The following is an 8,467-nucleotide window of genomic DNA, read 5'->3' on the forward strand; positions in this document are numbered from 1 at the left end:
TGAGTCGTGTGGGGTCAGTCGGCCAGTTGTGAGATGTTTAGACTTCCTCTAGGAGTGAGGATTGAGCGCTCGCCTATGCTTATGTATATTGTTAGGGTGTTGTGATGATCCTTGGGACAAATATCGGTAGGTGTGGAAGGTAGTATGGGCCCGTACTACTGAAAGCATAGGACCCATACACATAGCAAGGAAGTCACAACCCCTAGGGTTATTTTGATACTTGGTTTCATGTTATTTATGTGGATTATCTGATATCTTCATGGTGTATTTTCAGTATGGTGGTTACGAGGCGATTTGAGACCAGATCCGGGTTAGGGTCAGGAGATGGCAGCCAGGATAGGCCAGTGTTGACAGAGGATCGCGTTAGGGAGATCATCCATAAGAAGGTAGTTAAGATTGTCCGAGGTCAGATTCTGGAGATGTTCGAGTCTATTAAGAATGCGATGATGGAGTACTTTAATGATGGATACGCAGTCATTGCTGAGACCGCTGCTGCTACAGCCTCCGTAGCTGTGGCGGCTACAGGTGCGGGGGCAAGTCATGCTTTTCAGTATCAGGACTTCGATAACATGAAGCCCCCGACTTATGATGGAGTACAGGACTCGATCATAGCCATGAGGTGGCTATGTGACATTGAGGGATGCTGTCACAACTGTAAATTTTGAGCCATGTAATCTATGCATTCAATCTAATGTGAATCAAAAACTTCAGTCAAATACAAGATACAAGTACTATAAATAGTCATCAAACAATTGGAGACCCTAGAAGTTTTGGTTAAGTCCATTTTGGACTAAGACTTCCTTATTGGATCCAAATGGACCAATAAGCTTCCAATTGGACTATCATGGGTTTAGGACCCTAATTGGGCTCTAATTGGACCCACATTTGTTTATTTCAATATTTTGGGCTAGGTAGAACCTAGAAGGAAATAAAACACAAGTTTTGATCCATAATTTAACCTAACCTAGCTTAATAAAGCATAAAAATCACAATTTTACTTTATAAGTCCAATAAATACCCTAAACTACCTCTAATGTTGGGCTTAGGGGCAAAAGCCCAAATTTTTCCTCTTTCCCTTCATATTCTCGGCCCAAGGCCCAAATCCAAGGGAAGTTGACTTTGGTTGCCACTTCACTATTATCTAATGGATTTCTAGGCACATATCACATACCTCCATGCATGCATCACTTCAAAAGTCACTTCCTTTCCCTCTTCTCTTCTTGTTCGGCCGAGAGCAACACCACACACAAAAAAAAATATCTCAACTTTCTCTCTAGAACACTCAAGAACTCTCCTTCCTCCCCTCTCCAAAAATCTCGAAATTTAGGGACTTTCCAAGAGGATTTTTGCAAGTAAATCATCATCTAAGGTAAGATTATGCATAGATCTATGGTTTAAATTCTTTTGTTATCAAAATCCTTTCCTAATCTATACAAAAATCGTGATCTTACACCCTAGAATCATCTCAAAACTCAAGATCTTCATCAAAGGGAGCCAAGGCCAAAAACACTTCACTTTTCTTCCATCTTTCCTTCCAAAAACCGAGTCAACACCCCAAGGTGAGATTCATACCCCTATTTTCTGTTTTTATGAGTTTTGTGGGGGGGGGGGGGGGAATACAAGTGAAAGTGTAGATCTATATGTGTTTGTATGCCTTGTATGATTTCCATGCTTATATGTATGCTTATATGTGTTTTAATGTTGGATCTAGCCATTAAACCCCTCAAAACCGAGATATAACTTATGTTTTATGATTTTAGCTTCAAATATGTTCCTACATAATAAGTGATACAAGAAAAATAGCTAAGTGGTTAGCAACAATTTTCTTTAAGCTAAAAACACACATTTTGGGCCAAAAAATGTGAAAAATACAAAATTAAGGGCCCAAATTGACATTTCACAGATTCTGATGGATCAAATGTGCCAAAACAGTTTCCATAAAACTATTCCTGGAATTATATTCAATTAGAGGATTAAAAACATAAATTTCAAGCTTATTGGGCTAAAAATGAAAATTTCGGCCCAAGGAGGCCCATTATGCGAATTTTTCTGTTTTGGAGGGCCAAAACTGTGAATTTCTGTAAAACAGTGGACTATAAGTGTCCCAAATCCTTTTCAAAGGTTTAAAATGCTTTTTAAATTTAAAAAGGACCAAAGTTGCAAAAATTTTCCAATTTGGGCCAAAATTGTCAAAATTGCGAAAAGAAGGGCTAAAACCGAGAAAAACTGCATTTTCAGGGGCTTAAACTGTTTTCTATGAAAAATATGCTGGAAAATATTAATTTCAATACTTTTTGGTGTTAAAATGTCAAGAAAAATAGTTTAAGGACCAAACCGGGAAATATTACATAAAAAGGGTTGAAAATGTAAATTTTTACAACTAATGAGGGGCTGAAAACAGAAATATTTCAAGGCTAATTCAATATGTACAACTTGATCAATTAATGACACCGCGACTATCGACGAAATACAACTCATTACAATACCAAAAGTCGTTGTTAAACGAATTGGCTCGGTCTCGAGCCAATGGAAATCTACAACTACTAACTCTTCGATACATACAAATAACGATTGGTAATACATATACATACGAGTGTGCACAGACGTCTACGCACCATCTTCGGGCCCCAAAAGTGTAAAATCTTGCTTGTTGGGCCTAACTAGCCCAATGACCTGATCTTAAGGCCCGAAGACACATATTTTCTACGGAGTGTTGAGTTTTACCGACTTGGCACCACGTAGAGTGACTTTCAATGGCTTGTACCACTGGTCCCCAAGGGTCCATGGTATTGCTAGAAAAGTCTGCATATTTTACGAGGCGGGTCGGGGACCCCTCGCACGCATATTTTCCCCAACCGGTTAATGGAGTCATCGGGGTCTTCGTGACCTCTTTCTCTTCGGATGTGGGACTACACATTGTCCGGGCGATTGGATAACGCGATTAGTACTGACGATGCCTTCGGGAATCGTTGGTATATCTACAAACTGGGCGTTTGCGTAACGTGGGTTTGTAGTAAATAATCCTGCTCGAGAACCTTCCAACGTCGCTTGGGACTGACACTGCTATTTTCGTAATGGTTTCAACGCTACTTAATGGATTCCAAAAGAATTAGGGGAACATCGGGTTTCCCTAGGGTTTTTATTTCATAACAGATTTGAAACGCATACATCTTCAATGAACATTTTTTTTACAAGTATAGAAACAAACAAGCATACCTATGGATCTTCACAAACGTTTTCGAAAGCTTTTCTTTTCAGAAAATATCGGATTTTCTGGTGGTTTTTCAAGCTATATAAACATTCGATTTCAAACACTACTTATGAACTCACCAACATTTCATATGTTGACGTTTTTCAAAATACTTGTATTCTCAGGGAACCAGTGAATCAAGGGAATTCATATTCAGTGACGGTTGCAGTTTATTTTTGTATGAATCGAACAAATTAATTTTTGGGAATGTAATGTTTTAAACAATGTATGACATGTAAACACTACTGGTTGTATTATGAAATGAATGGTGACGAATGTTGTTATGTTTCATATATATTCAATGTTATGGTATGCAATTGAGTCACGACAGCCCCCGGACGTTTCCGCCGTCTGGTTCGGGGGTGTGACAGGTTGGTATCAGAGCTTTGTTTATAGTGAACTAGCATGTCGAGCCATACATTGATATGCAACTATAAACCAAAAAGAAGGACTTACATAACTCTGAACAAAACAAATAAATAAAATACACTTGCCTGCATTAGGAGTAAGGACCTAACGCTGAATCAAACACCATAATGCTGGTATCTCGGTTAACTCGGGACTGTTCTTAGTGATACCAAGGAGTGAATGTAGCCTGATCAACTACATTCTCTCCAAGGTAAAACTAACACACGTCTTGATGAGATCGGAATAGCCAGGGAACCTAAAACTATACCCTTTATCACCAAAAAGAGAATGTATGTTTAGTCTGCAATAGTGGAAGAGACATAGGATAATATTAGTGAACTTTTACGTGTTTGCTATGTGTTGCGAATCTAGGATTGTGTGCTAAATGATAGAAGTACTTAAGTCCGTACCATACCCCTAGTTAGTAGGATCACAACCTCACCGAAACCACGTACACTCAACATCTCTCCGTTTCGTGACAAGAAGATGCCTCTCCGACCTACTCGCGGAAATCCCGAACCAACCCCGCCCGAAGTTGACTCCACTGCTTTCCAGGCAGCCGTGTCTGCTGCGGTCACAGCAGCTATGGCACAACTTCACCGAGGAAACAATGGAGGAGGCAATGGTCAAGGCTCCGGAAGTTCGAACAACGGGACGAACCAAGGGCTCACTAAAACGTGCACCTACAAGGATTTTGCGAACGCTAAACCCCGAACTTTCAACGGTACCGGAGGAGTGATCGCCCTAAAGCGATGGATCGAGAAGGTAGAGTCGGTATTCGAGATATGCGAGTGCCCCGAACAGATGAAAGTGAAGTTCGCGGCCTGCACTTTTGTGGACCAAGCACTCACTTGGTGGAATGGTCATGTGGAAGCTATGACACTCCCTGTCGCCAACTCTATTCCCTGGGCAGAGATGAAAGAGATGTTGACGGCTGAGTACTGCCCCCGAGGTGAAATACAGAAGATGGAGCAGGAGCTTTGGAATCTCACGGTGCAGAATGGGAACATCGATGCTTACATATCGAGATTCAGCGAACTATCCCTGTTATGCCCGGGTATGATCACATCAGAGGGAAAGAAGATTGAACGATTCATCTGGGGACTAACATCCCCCATTCAAGGGAATGTGATAGCTGCTAACCCTGAAACGTTTGACAGCGCTAAGAGATTGGCAAAGAGGCTATATGATCATAACCACAAAAAGGGCGAAAAACCAGTGGAGACCGAGAAGAAGAAGGAAGGGGATGGTAAGAAGGGATGGAACCAGAAAAGAAAGGGGCGTCAGGGCCCCGAGACCTCAAAAAGGCAACAAACAGTGGCAGTTAACGCTGTTACTGCGCCGGTTCCAGTCACCTCACATGCTCCAGCCTCAGCTGCTTCAAATGCTTCAAGGCCCTATTCTGGTAGCGCTCCCAAGTGCAATAAGTGCAGTTTCCATCATCATGGAGAATGTAAGGAGTTCCATTGCACCAGTTGCAACCGAAGGGGGACACACTGCAAAGTTCTGCAGGACTTATCCTTCTCAGAACCAGAGTCAGGGAAACAACCAGAACAACAACAACAATCACCGCAACATCAACAACACCAATGCCGGCGGCAACAACGCAGGGCCTAGCCACACCTGTTTCGGGTGTGGAAGGACGGGACATTTCCGTCGAGATTGCCCTAACAACAACAACAACTCTGGAAACAGAGGAGCAGGAAGAATGCTGACTATGGGTCAGAGTGATGCAGTTCAGGACCCCGCAGTTGTGACCGGTACGTTTCTCCTAAACCACACTTATGCATGCATCTTATTTGATACCGGAGCGGAGCGAAGTTTCGTAAGCGAGAAGTTTAAACATTTACTAAAACAACAACCCCAGAAGCTAAATGAAACCTATACGGTGGAAATGGCCAATGGGAAAACCGAATCCACTAGGGAGATCTACATCGGATGTACCCTAACCCTTAACCAGCACGTCTTTCGAATAGACCTAATGCCAGTATCAATTAGGAGTTTCGATGTGATTATCGGCATGGATTGGTTAAGCCCCCACCATGCTGAGATTATGTGCCACGAGAAGGCCGTTCGCCTTCGTCTCCCGAATCACGAAACCCTAGTAATTTACGGAGATAAACCCAGTACGAATCTCCGCCTCATCTCGTGCATCAAAGCGCAAAAACACTTGCGAAAGAACAATTTGGCATTCTTGGCCCACATAGTGGACAAGACCAAAGAAGAAACTAACATCCAAGACATTCCGGTAGCGTGTGAATTTCCGGACGTGTTTCCCGAAGATCTTCCAGGAGTACCCCCAGAGAGACAGGTTAAATTCCGAATCGACCTCGTTCCAGGAGCAACTCCCCTCGCTAAATCACCATATCGGTTGGCACCGGCTGAAATGCAGGAATTATCCAGCCAACTCAGTGAGCTTCTGGACAAGGGATTTATCTGACCTAGCTACTCGCCATGGGGAGCTCCGGTGCTCTTTGTCAAAAAGAAGGATGGATCTTTCAGAATGTGCATCGATTACAGAGAGTTAAACAAACTCACTGTCAAAAACCGCTACCCACTCCCGCGAATCGATGATCTATTCGACCAGCTCCAAGGAGCTAGCTATTTTTCTAAAATAGACTTACGATCCGGATACCACCAACTCAAGGTCCGAGAAGAAGACATTCCAAAAACCGCTTTTCGAACCCGCTATGGACATTATGAATTCGTCGTAATGCCCTTCGGTCTAACAAATGCACCCGCCGCATTTATGGACTCAATGAACCGAATCTGTCGACCGTTCCTGGACAACTTCGTCATTGTGTTTATCGATGACATCCTCGTCTATTCTCGAAGCAAAGAGGAGCATGGCCAACATCTCCGACAAGTCCTAGAAACGCTGCGATCGGAAAAGCTTTACGCCAAACTCTCCAAGTGCGAGTTCTGGCTTCGGAGTGTGAATTTCTTAGGCCACGTAGTTAGCCAAGATGGAATTCATGTGGATCCCTCTATGGTCAAAGCTGTGGAAGGATGGACAACTCCGACTACTCCCACGGAAATTCGTCAGTTCTTAGGCCTAGCAGGCTACTATAGGAGATTCATCCAAAACTTCTCTAAGATCGCCAAGCCGCTTACCTTGCTTACGCAAAAGGGCGTGCCATTCAAGTGGACAGACCGACAAGAGATTGCGTTTCGAACCTTGAAGCAAGCTCTTTGCAGCGCTCCTGTACTATCTCTACCTGAAGGAACGGAAGATTTTGTAGTTTACTGTGACGCGTCAAATCAGGGCTTAGGTTGCGTTCTCATGCAACGTGGAAGAGTGATAGCATATGCGTCCCGTCAACTAAAAACGCACGAAGTAAATTACACGACCCATGACCTAGAACTGGGAGCCGTGGTCTTCGCCCTAAAAATTTGGAGGCACTACCTGTACGGTACTAAGTGCACCATCTTCACAGACCACAAGAGCCTCCAGCACATCTTGAATCAGAAGGAGCTGAACATGAGGCAACGAAGATGGGTGGAATTGTTAAACGACTACGAATGCGAGATCAAGTACCATCCAGGCAAGGCCAACGTGGTAGCTGACGCATTAAGTCGGAAGGAATACACAAACCGCCATACGAAAACGCACTCGATAACCATTCAGTCCCATCTGACCACTCAAATTGCATCAGTCCAGGCAGAGGCTATGAAAGCGGAAAATAGAACTAGCGAGGCATTACGCGGAATGGAGAAGAACCTGGAAGTCAAAGAGAATGGGGTATACTGCTTCATGAACCGTATCTGGGTTCCAAAAATCGGAGGATTCAGAGAGACCGTTATGCAGGAAGCCCACAAGACACGATACTCCATTCATCCTGGTTCGGACAAGATGTATTTGGACATTAAGCAGCACTATTGGTGGCCTAACATGAAGGCGGAAATCGCAACTTATGTTAGTAAGTGCCTTACGTGTGCCAAAGTAAAAGTGGAATACCAGAAACCTTCCGGATTGTTACAGCAACCGGCAATCCCTGAGTGGAAATGGGAGGGGATTTCTATGGACTTCGTGACCAAGCTACCCAAGACGTCGGAAGGATTGGACACCATATGGGTAATAATCGACCGACTGACGAAATCTGCCCATTTCCTGCCAATCAAAGAGTCCTACAAGATGGAGAGGCTGACGCGTTTGTACCTACGCGAGATTGTAAGACTTCATGGAGTGCCAAAATCTATCATCTCGGATAGGGACAGTAGGTTCACGTCACGCTTTTGGCAGTCGCTCCACAAGGCCATGGGAACTCATCTTGATATGAGCACCGCGTATCACCCACAAACGGACGGTCAAAGCGAACGAACCATTCAGACGCTTGAAGATATGCTTCGTGCATGCGTGATAGACTTCGGAAAGTCTTGGGATACCCACCTACCGTTGATCGAGTTTTCATATAACAATAGTTATCATTCGAGCATTAAGGTGGCCCCTTTCGAAGCACTGTACGGGCGTAAATGTAGATCACCGTTATGTTGGGCTGAAGTAGGTGACACCCAGCTAGCAAGAACACATACGTCGGATAGGGCAATGACAGGACCGGAAATCATTCGCGAGACCACAGAAAAGATTGTCCAGATCAAAGCTCGATTACAGGCATCGCGTGACCGGCAAAAGAGCTACGCTGATAAACGGCGAAAGCCCTTAGAGTTCCAGGTCGGTGATCGAGTATTGTTGAAGGTCTCACCCTGGAAAGGGGTGATACGTTTCGGAAAACGCGGAAAGCTAAACCCACGGTACATTGGACCTTTCGAAATCGTCGCCCGAATAGGTCCGGTAGCCTACAGACTACA

This window comes from Lactuca sativa, chromosome 9 (assembly GCF_002870075.4).
Source record: "Lactuca sativa cultivar Salinas chromosome 9, Lsat_Salinas_v11, whole genome shotgun sequence".
NCBI lineage: Eukaryota > Viridiplantae > Streptophyta > Magnoliopsida > Asterales > Asteraceae > Lactuca > Lactuca sativa.